A 17668-nucleotide genomic window follows, 5' to 3' on the forward strand; every position below is an offset into this window, starting at 1 on the left:
CTGCACTGTAAGACAACAAGTCTTAACTCAAAGAAGATTAAGGGTTCATGTGTGGATAAAGCAAAGATCTGCTATTAGCATAACATTTTCTTTTTTGTTATTAAAAGAAAAAATTATATTTTTCTCTCGCAGGAATGCAACCAAAGCAAAGCTGTGAGTTTGTGGACGTGTATGTGTGCTTGTGTCACTTGATTCCTGACAGGCAAATTAATCACTGACAGATCAATGGGGAAAGGTTTGCGTCCAGCGCCTGCTGGGAACATTCCTCAGTCAGAGTGTTGGAGTGACAGGCTGTGAATCAGGGTTTGTCAGATCAGTGGCGGCTTTAGCGGCTGTTGACGGCGGCTCATGTCATAAACATGTGAAAGCTGGTTTAATTTTGCTGCTGTAATGGCACCCGGGCTGGTAAGTTCAACTGCACATCAATGATATTCTTTACACTGCTCTATGGGCTAAGATGATTAATATAACTACACACACATCCAGCTGAATGTTGCAGCCTTTCAACTACATAGGTGAGGAAAGAAATGGCTCTGCGATGAAAGGCCTCAAAGGGGCAATGGGATTTATACCATATGATGGCAAATGATTGGCTAATCTAAATAAACTGTAGATTGTGTCTCCAATGTTGATGGTTGCAAATGTTAATGCATTATTTTACAATATGACCTTAATTTTCTGTAAAATTATAAATCAAATTTTCAATCTATAATAGCTTAAGGTTGTGTCTATAGTGCTAAAAGATGTTGCGATGACTGGTAAAAAAGATCTTGGAACCATGAAGTCATTTTCTGACAATAGTCACTTCTTCATTTAATAAATCACATGATGGGCCTTTTTTTTTACTGCTGCAAGCTACAGATTGTGTCTATTATTTGTTGTGATATCTTGGAAAATGTGTTTTTGTTGACCTTTGATAAATCCACTAAAATCACCTGGAGATAATATTCCCACCAAATTGGGTGAGACTATGTCCCTGCATTGTTAAGTTATTCACACAGGTGAAATTTAAATATCAAGAGAATTTCATGATATTTTATATGAGACAGGGACTGCGCTGGATACATGATGATCATCTTTTTTTTGGACCCTGCATTTCAGTGATTTGGTTGAAGTTTGTCATGGTATGGTGAGAAGGTTGAACAAAATGCATGAGTGAGGCAGATCCCAGCAGAATTTCTTTTAATTATTGAAAACATTTAAACAAAATGAGGGGCAGACTTTGCACAAACAGACAAACATGCAAAAATCAAACAGTTCAGGGAAAACCAAAGCAGGATCAACCAGAAACAATGATGCCGCTGACGACTTGTCAACAATTGAACAGAGGAGTTCAAACTCAACCAACAACAAACAGCTGACACAGGACAAGCAGGTGAAACACATCAAGGGGGGGGAAACGATCAATACTGGAGGGAGACACACAAAGGCAGGAAGTAAAGTGAAGTTAGACAAATGAGAAAGAACAGAACTGCAAAATAAAATGATTAACACAGTATCAAAATTCACAAAAATATTAAAAACAGCATGCTACAGTTAACATGATAAATGTTTCACATGACAGCTGCTGTCATACAGTAACCATATATTTGTGTTAAATTTCTTTAAAAAAAAAAGCTGCAATCTTAAAATAGACTTAAGATTTGATTCACAACCTGGTTAACTGATCTGTATTATTTATCACCCATGTCTGATAACCAAAACAAAAAGTCATGTAAATTAGATAAACTATATCTATTAAAACACAGTATAGATGATCAGAGAGAGGGGGAAAGCTGAGGGTTAACAGCTGGGTATCACCAAAGAAAAGCATCTTGGGAATGACATTAAGAGCCACAATTAAATCAAGATGCTATTTCTTCCTCGTTTAGCAGTCTGACAACAGAAACAGACAGAAATGCAAATGAGAACAACAAATCCCTGAATTCTCCGCTTCCTGTTTTATTTTGAAATTGTGCTCCTTGTGTGTCTGCAGGGTAACTTCCTGTCCTTGTCCCGTTTCCCGCCCTTGAGATTGTCTGCACCTGTTCCTAATCTGTTTCACCTGTGTGCAATCAGCCTGCCTCCCTGTCTATATAAGTCTCTGTGCTTCCCTCTGTCTGCTTGTTGTCTCTCACTTCCATGTTCACTGTGTCTTCGTGTTCCCAGTGTTTCTATATTCTTTCAGTCTTATTTTGTTTCTTTTAACCTAGATTGTGGACTCTGCTTGCTTTTGCATCCTGTTCTTGTTTGAGTGTTATTTTTGCCTTAGTAAAAGGACACCTTCTGTTATTTTGCTGGCTATTGTGTTTGGTTCCTGCTTTCCCCAATTCCTTACAATGCAGACGGGAGGCACCTAGAACGTAGCCCCTCCAGACTGGTTAAAAACTGATACAATGCTAATGTCAATTGATTATATCTGGCTAATGTCATCTGTTAAATATATAAACTGTCTTTGATTTAGTGTCGATATGCAACACATATGCACATCTGTGCACTCATCTTTACTTTTATAAGTTTGACATTTTATCAATCAATCTACCAAGCAAGGAGTCGGTTAAACAGAAATACCAATAAACATGTTTATATGCACAATGGGCAATAAAAAGGTTCATCCAGTGGTGGTTGCCCAACACAGCTGCAGTGGAACCATCCGTCACACAGTGTGCAAGCAATCTGGAAGTAGAGAAAATAATCTGTATGGCAGTACCATAAGACATGCATCAACTGAAAGTGCTTAAAATCTGCCTTACCCATTGCTCATCTGTGTCATACGAACCACACACTCGGCATAGGTCGGACAATCATCTGTTAATGAAACTGTTGTTATTTTTGTCCTAAAATAGCTCTTTTACAATAGCTAATAAAACCAAATGAGGAACAAACTTGTTTCTTTGATCAGCCGTTGGGCTATCTGCATTCTCATCCTACAAAATGGAAGACTTATCAAAAATGTCCTCCAAGTCCTCTTCATTTAGAATCATGTCTGCTAACTGGAACAAGAAACAAGTGGAAAACAGTCCAACCATTCATTTCTGAACTTGTTGATTCAAAGCACCTTCACTTACTTTAGACACAAACACTGCATGAGGTTGCATTTTCTTGACTAGCGTGTGGTACTGCCTCAGGACACAGCAAAACAGGAAGTTCAGAATCTTCTTAAGTCTTTACTAAAGGTAGTGGCTGGTGGTACTAACGGTAATTTAGTCTATAGTCCGGCTAAGACTGAGAGCAGGGGTGGAGAAGGAGCTGGTCGATCAACAGCAGCTGTGTAGCCAAGGCCTGGACTCCAGCACACCAGGTCCTCATCTGCAATTAGTTTCCACACACACTCACCAAGAGATTTCTTTTTTGATTTTTACACAAATACACAAGCACTTACATAGTTTTCATTTTATAAACCATTGCTTACAGTATTATGTAATAAATAACCAAAAGTGCTGATGCAAATATTTTATTTTTTTTTAAACTCAGTCTGTTAAATGTGGAGAATACAGCTGATTGTTGGTGATGGTGCAGAGTATAAAAAACACCAAATTATTTTAAAAGATTCTAGATCGGGTACCAGTTTGTAAAAGCTGAACTCTAGTCGGACTCTGGCCCGGAGGTTTACCATCCACACCACCCTCGCTTCCTGCCCGTCCCCGTTCTTCCTGCTAATATCAATACCCATCTTGGCCTCCGAGGTGGTTGAGGATCTCTTGCACCGTTCACGTTTACAACCAAATCTTTAAAAAAATCCATGTTTAAAACTCTCAGGGTCCTTTCACGTTCCCCTTTGTTTGCTTTGGGGGCTGTGGCGGCAGAGCGTTGCGGGGGCACGGACACGTTGCTCTGAACCTTTTTATGGTTGAAAAAACATTTTGGTTCTGTTTTATGGACTCTTTGCTTTATTGAATTTTACAAGTTGCCTTGTGTTTAGGTTCGATTTTTTTTTTAAAAAATTCCCTGAATTCTCCGCTTCCTGTTTTATTTTGAAATTGTGCTTGTTGTGTGTCTGCAGGATAACTTCCTGTCCTTGTCTCGTTTCCCGCCCTTGTGATTGTCTGCACCTGTTCCTAATCTGTTTCACCTGTGTGCAATCAGCCTGCCTCCCTGTCTATATAAGTCTCTGTGCTTCCCTCTGTCTGCTTGTTGTCTCTCACTGCCATGTTCACTGTGTCATCTTGCTCCCAGTGTTTCTATATTCTTACAGTCTTAGTTTGTTTCTTTTAACCTAGATTGTGGACTGTGCTTGCTTTTGCATCCTGTTTCAGTGTTATTTTTGCCTTTCCCCAATTCCTTACAATGCACACAGGAGGCACCCAGAACTTAGCTCCTCCAGACTGGTTAAAAACATGGTCAATGGCATCTGTTAAATATTTAACAGAGTAAATTATCAACAATACAACGTCCAAAAACAAAACCGAAGGATGCTGGAGTCGGGGAGAGCCAATCTCGTCCAGCAGAGCACACCTGGCCGAGGTGTGCTCTGATTGACGCTGACGTCACCTCCACCTACAGCTCTGGGGAAGGAAGACCAGGGATAATAATTAATACCATGTTCAAAAATCGATGAATCCCCTCCACACCATGGCCTCCCTTACCTGGTCACTGCACTGCATTTTTTTTTTAACGCGTCCTCCTGTGCCCCAAACGGATCCACATACACCGACTGCCTCTTTTTAGGATACATCACCTGGACAAATTAGAAAAGGCAACAAGGAATTATTCTAACAGGAGCTGTAGATTGTGATTATAGCCAAAACCCCTTACAGTTAGTGTCCATTTTGGTGCTCGCAGACAAATCCAAGCATGACGTCGTAATCCAGGGGAACTACCTGCATTTCTGCAATATAGAACACAGAAAATTAAACGGGTCTTCTCAAATAAATCATGACTCAGACAAAGGCCTACAAGTGAAGGTGCATGATTCAAAACATCTTCCCTAAAATGCAGTGTATTGACATTTATCACTTACCTTCCTCAGTCCTTTGTTTTTTCCTTTCCAAATGTCAGTCATTTGGAAGGAGTCCAGGAGAAAGCCTCTGCGAAATGCCTCAGTGCAATTGTGAGTTATACATTTATGATCTGTAATTGAATCAAATTTTAACCGACATCTCAATTCAAATTACAAATGCTGAAAACTTTGCTTACCTCACTTTCCACAAGTTCATCTGGACAAAGGCGTTCCGGAGGTTGTGCGTAAACAGTTTGTAGGGGCCTACTTTGCTCCACAAGACCTCTGGCTTTTCCCCAGCCCCAAATTTTCTGTACCACTATGTAAACAAAAGTTGACATTACTTGCAATAAACGTTAGCACAATAACTTGTCATAATTAGCTTTTACCTGTTTCCAAAGTGTCTGAAGGGACACACACTGCTGGAGATGAGGGTGACACGGATATTGTGGACGGTGATTCCGTTATCCATTTGTGGGAGATGTGCGGCGTCGGCTCAATATATGGGTTAAGCTGGTCAATATTTACTTTATGAATTACTTTGCTTTTCGGCGTGAGTAGGTCTGCACTTTTCCCCTCCAGTTTCACGATTGTGAAGGGGCCGAGCATGGAGGTCTCCATTTCCCCCCCCCTTTCTCTGCTCCTGGCGTATATTTTCCCTCATCACCTTTTGGCCAACTCTGAAATTGGCGGCTGGGTGAGGTTGATGCGACTTGCGATGAGTGTGACAGAGGTTGTGGATGGTGATTCTGTCAACAATTTGCGGGCGATGCACGGCGTGTTTACTTTATGTATTGCTTTATCGTGCGACTGTCGCCACTTTTCCCCTCCAGTTTCACGATTGTAAACCCCCCCCCTTCTCTGCTCCTGGCGTATATTTTCGGAAATTGTAATCATGACCCATCTCCCCTCTCTCACCCTCATTTTTCCCATGTTGGCTTGAGCCACGCTGTAGTGGGCAGGGAGGTGTTAAGACCAGGCTTTGGACACTGAGGCAGAAGGCAAGTCAATCAGGGTTTATTTGGGAGCAGCGGTGGAGACACGGACACAAAACTTAAAGGAATCATGATGTTAATGTGTTTCTTTTAATGATTTTGAACTGTACATTGGATTTCTAACCGGCGCTGACAGGCTTTTCTGTGATGCTCAGACGTCATGTGTTTGTCCAGTTTGTCCTTTCAATAGGACTGGCAGGGAGACTTTATAAATGGCCGGGTCTGGTTTCCTCTCACAACTGCCTGGTTATGCTGTTTTACATATTCGACAGAACATTCTTAAAACCAAAAAGAAAACTGAAATAATCCCCTATTCTCTATGAACTGTAATTTATCTATCTGGCTATCTATTTATGTATGTAATGTATGTATTTACTGACTTCCATACGTAACCTGGATTGCCAGAATCCGGAAACATTTTTGATTCCGGTACTTATCTTTATCGCGTCTACCCTAAGCCCTGTCATGGAAACGCTGGAGCGGAGTGGTTGAAATCACTGTAAAGACGTTATGGAGCATGCGCATAAAGTGAAAGAAGACAAAAGTCGAGATCCTACTAGCAATCTTCCCATTGCTGAAGGACTTCTCTACCACCTGACATCACTGTTACCACAGCAATCAAACAGGACTAGTTAGAATCAAGCACTTCGCCATAACCCTCGTTTGTGTTAAGTTACCGTTTTCAAACTTCCGTCTATACTAAAAATCTTTTCACGTCAGATTTGCCGGTTTTGAACAATGGTCCAATGAAAATAGATTAAACAGTGATAGAAGGAAGTGACGTTAATAAGGGTTCAGGCTGAGGTTGCGAGGCGAGGTGCGTTCACGGTTAAATACAAGCGGAGAAAGCAGATAGCGGGCTGACCGGCGCTGAGAAAAGAGCGTCCCGTGTGAACAGCCAGGCGCCTGCGCGCTGGGGAATTGCGCAAGATCAGTCTTGTAAAACCAGGGGGAGTATTTCCACTCTGAGCCAAGCTGGGTCAGAACCTGTCATCCGGTGGTGACTGAACAGATGCTTGTCTGGGGCAGGGCGTGCAACACGTGGGTTCTTCTCTGAACTTGGACCCGGAGCAGGAGAGCTCCTCCGGCTGCTCCTCACAGGAGAGTTGGTGTTACCATCATCCACCTGGGAGCGTTTAAAAAACGTGGATATTTTTAACTGCTTCTCAGGTGGTTCATGCGACATGTTTTCAGATGGATGCTCTCTGCTCACCTGTGTGCACGCATTTGGATGGAACGCCGCCGTGCGCGATACAGAGCAGAACTCTAACCGCGCGACCATGTCGAGACAGAAGCAAGCTATGGACCTGTTTTATAGGAAATGTAACCTTAAAATGATTTATGTAGAGATCTGGCGCTATATTAAAAAATAAAATAAATAATTAACTTGACCTTCCAGGGGGGTGGGAGGTGCCGTTGGGAGGGCGCAGCGCCACCCTAATAGAATGGTAGGGGAAACACTGCCGTTTTTGTTTTATTTCAGTTTATAGAGGGCCGGTCTTTTCTCCCAGGCCTGGGCTCAGGATAATCTCCGGGTAGGGGTCTGCAGCATCTGGTTCGGTCACCGTCCTCAGGAGGTCCTTTTGTTCTTTGGATAGCCTCTTGGTCCAGAGCTCCAGGATCCTCCGGGCCACCCTGGTAGACTGCAGCCCCAGCAGGGAGCCCAGGGCCTGGGAGTTGCATCGCCACTGCTGCTCCTCATAGCTTTTTCCTGCAAAACAAATTCGATCATCACACAAATGTACCGGTGGCCGTTTTTAGTCGGTGTGAGCTTGCCAACCAAATCCATCCCCACAAGCTCACTGTCTCAGTTACCTGAGGAAAGAGCATGTTATGGAAATGTGTTGTTATTCTGGGATAGGGACTCATTTCAGTGCAGTCACCTCAATGGGGATATAAGCCTTCTTTAATTTGAGGACACTCCAATACCTAAACAAATTTGAGAAATCAGTAAAGAACCATATTGAATATGAAAGGGTGTTTAATTTACACCACCATGCACAGAGATTACTGACAAAATTGGATCAAGCTCTCCCATTTCCTTATGTTCTTTTCCATCCTAGGCCAGTAGTACTGCAAGGAAAGGGCATCCACTGTTTTCTCCATCCCGCAATGGCCTCCATGCTCACTCACATGGAAGGCCACAAACAGATAATTTGCCTCCTCTGGTGAGGTTACTACTTTGGCGAGATACTCTCCCTGCTTCCTTCTACGGCATACGTAGTGAAGCCGCCCATCTGACGGCCATGATATTAGTAACTCGACATCAGTGCTTTATTGTTTGGAAAGACGAGGCCACTACTTACCCTTTAAAGATGTAATTTTCACATCTCTTTATTATATGTCAGTCTTTTGAGGGTAAACCAAAAGGATAGGCATTATGCCTCAGGAAGTCATTAATTTCCCTGACCATTTTACAGTCCATTCTATCTATCTGTGTCCCTGACTAAACTGTTACTAATCTGAATATTACCTTGTGCTAATTTATTCCTATTGCTACTCATCTACCCTTTATCTACAATATATTTTCTATACTATCCCTGCTCTAAATACTTGCTATTAAAAAAATGCTACTTGTATTTCTCTTTCGCTCGCTGTCTCTCTCTGAATCTCCTTACTTGCTACAAATCAAGCGAGATGAAAAATCCATACATGTAGGCCTTGCCACTGTTACACCTTGACTCATGTGTGCAACAAGAAACACTGAATGGCGCAAAGCTCTGCAGGCACAGTATTTATTCTACATGAATAATACTACAAAGAACAAATACAAAGAAACCTGGTGAATGAGAGACCAGAGGCAGGCCTCTTAAGTAGTGGTCACCCCAGGTGTGCCACATCCCTGCTGATCACTGGTCTGACTCTGCCTACAACACAAGCACAGCAGACAACTCCAGGGTTGTGCAAGTTTTACAGTCTTTTTTCCTGGGGCATATCTAACACCTCTTCCTATTATTTGCCCTGAGCCGGGCTACCGCAAGGGCTGTGGAAGAGGCCGGACACTCGGGTCGAGCGTCTATGTGGACTGTAGTTCTCGATGCGATGGCGTTCACAACCATGGCGGACGCTTCCGTGCGGGGGATACGCTCCCTTCGTTTGATGAACGGAGAAACAAGAGCCTTTCCCAGCTGCTCTAGGAACACCCTCCGCTTGTTCAGCTTGCCCAGTATCCAGTCTGGGTTGATCTCTCTCCATATCACAAAGGTGTGTAGGAGGAGACGTCGATAATGTTGTGAAAGACAACCAGGGGCCAGCGCGCGGTCATCCTCCTGCAGCTGTATGTTCCGATCAACTTGTCTAAGTTGTTCACGCCACCTTTGCTGCGGTTGCAGTCCAGGACGTTGACCGGTTTCCCATCCAGGCGGTCGCTGACGTCGGCCTTGGTGTGCAGCGTTCTCAGGATCAACACGTACCTGTTTTTCTTTGGGATGTAAGACACCAGAGTGGCGGTGGGCGTGAATACAAACACCTCTCTTCCCCTGACTGTGAGCAGCCCGATCGGGAGCTCGGGTTTGTTCTTCCAAACTGTGCCGACCACGGTGATCTTCCTCTCCAGCACATGCCGTACGAGTTCGTAGGAGGTGAAGTAATTGTCGCATGTAACGTTACGACAGTGTAGCCCCTCCGTTACATAAAGCACTGGCCGCAACCCCAAGTTCCTTTCTGGGCGTCCATTGCCAGGCTTTCCGCTGTACACTAGCCCTGGGACCTGTACACGCCCGCTAAGATCAGCAGCCCTATGTAGGCGCGCAGATCGGTCTCATCCATCCCTTTCCATTCTTCACCGTATTTTCAATGACCCACCGACGTGGGACTTCGTGTGCATCATGGGGCCCGGACAGATCCCGCTTAGAGCCGCATCAACGGCGGAGGAGGAGCAGCGGCTCCCCTCTCGGCCGTCCGCCCGCGATGCCCATATTATTTCCCTGTTTCTTGACTTGAAGGTCTCTCTTTCCACGAGTCCGGTGGGGGTGGTGGTGCAGCCGTGGTCTTGTCCTTCTTCTTTGTCCAAGGATGACAAATCTGCAGAAGCATCACCCACTGGGTCGTAGTCCTTGCTGTCTCCTACCTCATCTAAGTTGTCCTCAAAGTCATCTCTGTCTTCTTCCCGGTCTGCTACTCCATCTGGTTGTCCGTCCGCTTCTAGGTCTGGCTCTTTTGCGTCCTCTTCGGGCTCAGAGGAGGAATCTAAGGAGAATAGTGGTTTCAATCTTGCAAACACGCCGACGTGATATCGTGGCATGGTCAGAGAGGGTGGCACACGGTGAATGGTACACCGGCTTCTCTATATACCCCTCTAGATTACAATTGGAATCAGGTGTGGGTCTGACTGACCCCACATTGCAGCACCCCAGCGCCCCCCCTGGGGGTCTAATTGGCGCCCCCAGAAGAATCGAGAATGACAATCTATTTGTCTCAACTACACCCAGATATATGCTACTCCGTTTTGACAGACTGACACATGGGAACGCCTTCTTCGACGTGGAACGCCCTCTCCGAGCTCCTTGGAGAGCCCTCACATTTCAGATTTTTCTAACTATGTCGGAAAGTCAGAGAGCCTACGGTTACCCCTTGGCTGTGATTGGTCCGCTAACGACATAATTTCCGAATTACATCATTTCCAGACCTCACACTTCCGGTTTCATTCCCTATATCAAAATACCGCCACTTTCATACCTGATGACCCGTTACGCTGACTTTTAGCTTTGTAAATAACTATTTACAAAGTGCATAGTGTCTTGGCATATGATCAGCCCTGTTGTTTAAAGTGCAGGCTGTGTGAACTCATAGGTGTTAGAAATGAATTGATGCTGACTTTAAGCCATGTAAATAGAGAAAATCCTGTTGAATTTAGTCTTTTATTTATAACAAATGTATATACAAACAATAAACAAAAGAAGTAATATGTGCAAAAGAAGAAAAGTGTAAAAGAAGTAGAACAAGGTGCAAAATACAAACTATAACTATATACTAACTATTTACAAATTAGATTAACTTGAAACATAAGGCACATTGTCGGGCTGGTTGTCATGCATCAGGTTGTATACCTGATGCTTTCAATTTACTTTGGGTAAGGCAAATTTCACCCAACTGTTAAGAGGTTAAATGTCAATTATACCAATTTGATAGCATTGCTGCTCTCACTTACTGCTGCTCTAATCACATACATGAAGAAGTATTTCTGCTGCATGTGCTCACACAAAAGAGAAAAAAGCTCACACAACCTTTGAAACCAAGCATTTTTCTTCAGATGCAGATAATGAATCTAATCACTGGTCTGCACTTTGCTGCGTATAGCACATTTACTTTAGTCAACCCTTTGATACAGCTCATGTCGCCCTGATAACATATTATCAATATGTTAATGGGAATTGTAAATACATTTGGCGGTTTGTGGCATGTTGCAAGTATGAACATATCTATTTTCTTTCTACCAAAATATCTTGCAGAACAATATTTATTTTTAGTGGGACAGCATAGCTCTTAAATAAATCATACTTTGATATAACATTATGTGAGGAATACTTGAATGTGGAGCTAAGGTACTATATGGTGGTTCATCTATAACTATAAATCATATTTAACGAGCTGATCATATATTTTGATGTGAATTCTTCCTGGAATAAGAGCCTTGGTTTTGGAAGTAGCACTTGTGGATAGGAAGATGCATTTGTTATTGTCCTTATTCTCAGATCGGGTTAAACATTTAACAATCATGATTTGTTGACATATTTAGAATTCACATTTCTCACCAGTTGTCTTTACACAGACAAACACTCAATATCTCCACAGTTTTAACAAAATGATCATTTAATAATTTGGTTAAACTATGTACTTACCCAAAAACATGGCAGGATATTTATATTAGGTATGTGTATAATTTTGTACATGTTGATCAGTGAGAGTTGGATGATGAAACGGACACCGACAGGAATTATAATTGACATACCATAAGGCATGATGAAACAATGATGTGAGCTTCTTTTTAGTCAGTGGATCTCTATATTGTATTCAATGTATTTGTGTTTTTATTTGCACACTGAGTCTAAATAAAATGATGAACAATAAAATGGGCCTAGTAAAAAGGAGAATTATCCAAACATTACCGAAAGGCTAGACAACTGAGACCCGCTTAGCAGAAGGAAAAACAAAAGCACAAAGAAGTTCTATGGTCTTTCAAAACTTATATGACAGCTCAGCACTGAATAAAGTCTTAAGCCAAGAAGCCGAGAGGACAATTTAACTGTATTGGGGGATAACTCTGAGTTTTGCTGAAAGTGGAGCTCTAGTGCTATCACTCAGTGGTCCATATGGTCACAGTTAAGCAAACACTGTATCCACTCTGACACAGCATTTCACTCTCAATCAAAAACGTATAGGTTTTCCTCCAACCTTTCCAGATTGGATTAATTAGAACAAAACAACGCGTGTCCACAGACCTGCAGCATTTTTCTAACCCTCTGTGATTACACATCGCAGGTGTTGTCTTTGTTATGCTGTAGTAATGTTGATTTAGTTAAATGAACTGATTTACAGGAAAATGTATTTCAGTTCACTGTGGAATTGTATTTGTTTTTATTATATTGTTTATCTGGCAGTAACAGTTTAGTCTGCACACACATCCTGGACATATACTTAGCTCTGTACCTACCCCAGTGTTGTGTTTGATGGGCTACATGTATGGTATGTGAGTCTTGTGTTTTTTAATTTCTGTTAAAACACTACAATATCTCTCCCATGATAAATAAAGTATCCTTCCAACACTATCAAACGTGCTCCCTGTACATTATCTCTGCCCCCAAATGTGGTTTCCTGGTAGGAGCAGGTCAGGGTCAAGCATTACAATATGCCGTCTCAGCAGCGTGACTCTTTTAAGGGCACACTGTTTATTTGAGACTCGTAGGTAAACAGCTGAAAACATTCACTGCATGAAAAGAAGCGTTTGTGTCAATCTGTGTCGCAGAGAAGTGTTGGCACATCCTTCGGTTAACGACTTTCACACGTATCTGCAGGCAGCAAAGGAAACGCTCAGGGTTCCTGCAGTTGTCAAGCCTGTGAGCTGTTGAGATTTGACCCCCCTGCTCCAACGCCTAGAGGACGCTTTCACATGCAAATGACAATGCTCTGAGCTTCACAAATGCAAATCAGTTTCCCTGAGAGCAGATAACACCAATGTGTAAGAGGCACCAACAAACTATCTGGCTGAGTAAACCAGGCTTAAAATAAATATTAAACCTGAAATTTTAAATTGTTCGTAAGTAAGTGTGCTATAATGAATTATATTGTATACCACAAACAAAGGTCAATGCAGTCAAAAGAAATGAAACAATGCACTTTATTTCAAATTTTTATTGTCATCCAAAACAATCCTAAATCTCAACAACTGTACAGAGTGGCATGATTACAGTCACTTTTTCAATTATGCTGGTTAAATGCACAGAGGAAGTGTTAACCACACCTCTACCAGCAAAGAAATGGTGCTGGGTATGATCATCTGTGTCCTGTAAGCTCCAAACTTCTACTGGCTTTCCATAAAAATATCTGTCCTCCCAAAATACTGGCATTAAATTCACATGTCAATGGCAAACTAAGCTGTTCCATGAATTATAAATGGTACCTTTTCACCACTACTTTCAAAATTGCTATGAAACATTCATTGATTTAATGATTTATTTTTTCAGTGTAATATTTAATCCGCCATGGACTGCACAGTGACAAAACACAGCAGCCGGCTGTTTGGCTACAACATACATCTCCACTCAGTTTGATTATTTTAAATATAAAGAAGACACAATATAGAGCTTAAATTCCTTCATAATTTGAACTTCAATTGTCTAATTGTTAAACTCTCAGTATTCCATTAAAACAGTCAACACTTTTATCCAAAGCGACTTACAATAAGTGCATTCAACTATAAGGTTACGAACACAGAACAGCGTGAATCATGTGTGTAAATGTACTAAACACCACAAAAAATAAACCTGGCCTCAGTCACATACTTATCCCATATGAAGTAACTGCTGCTCACGTCACCCGCTCGCGTCATCAGCTGATGGACTCGTCCAATCACAGCCTCGTAAACACAGTGCAGCAGCGTCGAGTGTCCCACAGACAGGAAGCGGGTCGTGTTTAGCTTGTCCCGTACAAGTTACTCTGTTTTCGGGGTAAATAACTTGCTGAAGTTGACACGACGCTGTTCCCTGGAGGAGAAGATGAGTGCGGGTGGAGGCAGAGCCGCGGGCCCGGTGTGGACGAGTCGAGGCGGAGAATACGGAAGCACAGTCCCTAAGTTAAGGTGAGAGCTAAACGGAGCCGCCATGCTAACCACTAAGCTAACCCTACATCTGAAAGCATGTCCGCCACTTTGGGATAGCGAGAAAGTTGCTAAAATACGAATACAGCATCGAGTGCTGGAGCAGTTCTAGTGCATGTGTAAATATGTATGAATTACTTAGATGTAACAGTTTGTTCTCGTTAAGTTTTTTCATCAACGTGACTTTTCTGTATGTTTTCACAGCCTCAGCCGCGCCCCCCCCACACACACAAACAAAGAGGCGTTAGGCTGAGACGCTGAAAGTCCGGATTTAAAGTGCAGAAAATTAAGCCATTGAATGTAAGTAACTGTTTATGAATTGTTTTGGTGTTTTTTTGCTGTGGATCTTCCAACGGTGATGCAGCGCGGCTATTTCCGTTTATTAATAATAAAGTCATAAAGTGTTTTCCAGCTGCCTGTCCATGACGTACAAAGACACACTATGAGCCAGTATGATCCGACCAGACCTTACATCAGCATTGACGAGTTGTCGGAGAAGAAAGAGGGTAAGGTTATATTCATTAAATAATTTTCCAGTTACATGTAAAGGTGTATGTTGTCATTGAACTGTGCTAATTTTACTGAATGTGTTTACAGCTGATTGAAGCGGGACAGATGACATGGATCCATCCTTCCACAGCCAGGAGCGCACCGACCTGTGTCCCACACTTCATATAAGACTGGAAGCTACACTGATCTCACAGCTACACACCACAGACGTCTACACACTGGAGAAGATTCAGACAGAGTCCCACAAAGAAGTCATGACCCAGAGGCTGCAGAGAAACATTTCAAGCCTCATCTGAGTTTTTGTACAATATTTTTGCTGTATGTAAATAAAGCTTTCACTCCACATATACCTTGTTCCCTGTACAATATGTTCACCTATAGCATCACATGAATGTTTAGTTTTAATTAACTGCAGTGCTTTTGGTAAAGGCTTACTTATAAATAATAGTAAATATTAATATATACATTTTTATTATAAATATTGTGTAGGAGGGGTTTACCCCACGTGCGGAATGCTGTGACCCCACGTGTGCACTGCAATGACTCATAAGGTGACCAATAGCAACCACTAGACGAAAAGCAGTATTATTGTCACAGTGAACCTCTACGGACAGGCCTAATCCCCTGCTGTAACCAACTGTTTCCATGATGTTACCTTGGCGTTCGCCAGTGAAGACAAGGTGGGTCTATCGGCGTTTGCGGACCTTAAGGGGGATTTGGAGAACAAAGGAGAGAGCCGCGGGGGGGCTCGCGCCGCTGCGCGGACCGATCGCGACGTGTGATCTAATTAGCATATGAATCGGAGTCCAGCCGCTGGCTAGAACCTCTCTCTACTCACCATTGGAGGAAACCACAGACCCTTGAAACTAATGTCACTCGTGATTGGCTGGTAGAAGTGTTGCTATTGGTCACCTTATGGGTCATTGCAGTGCACACGTGGGGTCACAGCATTCCGCACGTGGGGTAAGCCCCTCCCACACAATATTTATAATAAAAATGTATATATTAATATTTATTATTATTTATAAGTAAGCCTTTACCAAAAGCACTGCAGTTAATTAAAACTAAACATTCATGTGATGCTTGATGCTATAGGTGAACATATTGTACAGGGAACAAATGTGAACAAGGTATATGTGGAGTGAAAGCTTTATTTACATACAGCAAAAATATTGTACAAAATCTCAGGTGAGGCTTGAAATGTTTCTCTGCAGCCTCTGGGTCATGACTTCTTTGTGGGACTCTTCTCCAGTGTGTAGACGTCTGTGGTGTGTAGCTGTGAGATCAGTGTAGCTTCCAGTCTTATATGAAGTGTGGGACACAGGTCGGTGCACTCCTGGCTGTGGAAGGATGGATCCATGTCATCTGTCCCGCTTCAATCAGCTGTAAACACATTCAGTAAAATTAGCACAGTTCAATGACAACATACACCTTTACATGTAACTGGAAAATTATTTAATGAATATAACCTTACCCTCTTTCTTCTCCGACAACTCCTCAATGCTGATGTAAGGTCTGGTCGGATCATACTGGCTCATAGTGTGTCTTTGTACGTCATGGACAGGCAGCTGGAAAACAACACATGTAACATGACTTTATTATTAATAAACGGAAATAGCCGCGCTGCATCACCGTTGGAAGATCCACAGCAAAAAAACACCAAAACAATTCATAAACAGTTACTTACATTCAATGGCTTAATTTTCTGCACTTTAAATCCGGACTTTCAGCGTCTCAGCCTAACGCCTCTTTGTTTGTTTGTGTGTGTGTGGGGGGGGCTGAGGCTGTGAAAACATACAGAAAAAAGTCACGTTGATGAAAAAACTTAACGAGAACAAACTGTTACATCTAAGTAATTCATACATATTTACACATGCACTAGATCTGCTCCAGCACTCGATGCTGTATTCGTATTTTAGCAACTTTCTCGCTATCCCAAAGAGTGGCGGACATGCTTTCAGATGTACCAGTTAGCTTAGTGGTTAGCATGGCGTCTCTAGCTCACCGTAACTCAGGGACTGTGCATCCGTCTTCTCCGCCTCGACTCGTCCACACCGGGCCCGCGGCTCTGCCTCCACACGCACTCATCTTCTCCTCCAGGGAACAGCGTCGTGTCGACTTCAGCAAGTTATTTACCCCGAAGACAGAGTCACTCGTACGGGACAAGCTAAACACGACCCGCTTCCTGTCTGCGGGACACTCGACGCTGCTGCACGGCGTTTACGAGGCTCTGATTGGACGAGTCCATCAGCTGATGACGCGAGCGGGTGACGTGAGCAGCGGTTACTTCATGGGATAAGTATTTGACTGAGGCCAGGTTTATTTTTTGTGGTGTTTAGTAAATTTACACACATGATTCACTCATGCTGTTCTGTGTTCGTAACCTTATAGTTGAATGCACTTATTGTAAGTCGCTTTGGATAAAAGTGTTGACTGTTTTAATGGAATACTGAGAAAGTTTAATAACAACAATTAGACAATTGAAGTTCAAATTATGAAGGAATTTAAGCTCTATATTGTGTCTCCTTTATATTTAAAATAATAATCAAACTGAGTGGAGATGTATGTTGTATCCAAACAGCCGGCTGCTGTGTTTTGTCACTGTGCAGTCCATGGGGGATTAAATATTACACTGAAAAAATAAATCATTAAATCAATGAATGTTTCATAGCAATTTTGAAAGTAGTGGTGAAAAGGTACCATTTATAATTCATGGAACAGCTTAGTTTGCCATTGACATGTGAATTTGATGCCAGTATTTTGGGAGGACAGATATTTTTATGGAAAGCCAGTAGAAGTTTGGAGCTTACAGGACACAGATGATCATACCCAGCATCATTTATTTGCTGGTAGAGGTGTGGTTTACACTTCCTCTGTGCATTTAACCAGCACAATTGAAAAAGTGACTGTAATCATGCCACTCTATACAGT

At 42.4% G+C, this 17668-nt stretch overlaps 2 long non-coding RNA genes across 2 annotated transcripts; one reads left to right on the top strand and one right to left on the bottom strand.

Annotated features, from left to right (window-relative positions):
- The first annotated feature begins 14451 nt into the window (after positions 1 to 14451).
- Positions 14452 to 15084, top strand: LOC133014705 (uncharacterized). The gene is made up of 3 exons (XR_009681478.1): positions 14452 to 14527; positions 14640 to 14733; positions 14825 to 15084. It is a non-coding gene; the product is annotated as an uncharacterized LOC133014705 (long non-coding RNA).
- A 786-nt stretch (positions 15085 to 15870) lies between these two features.
- On the bottom strand, positions 15871 to 17360 carry LOC133013994 (uncharacterized). Its single transcript, XR_009681437.1, has 4 exons — positions 16743 to 17360; positions 16425 to 16521; positions 16212 to 16305; positions 15871 to 16120 (listed from the first exon to the last, which is right to left on the bottom strand). It is a non-coding gene; the product is annotated as an uncharacterized LOC133013994 (long non-coding RNA).
- Positions 17361 to 17668: the final 308 nt, after the last annotated feature.

Source organism: Limanda limanda, chromosome 11, assembly GCF_963576545.1.
Source record: "Limanda limanda chromosome 11, fLimLim1.1, whole genome shotgun sequence".
NCBI classification, from domain to species: Eukaryota; Metazoa; Chordata; class Actinopteri; order Pleuronectiformes; family Pleuronectidae; genus Limanda; species Limanda limanda.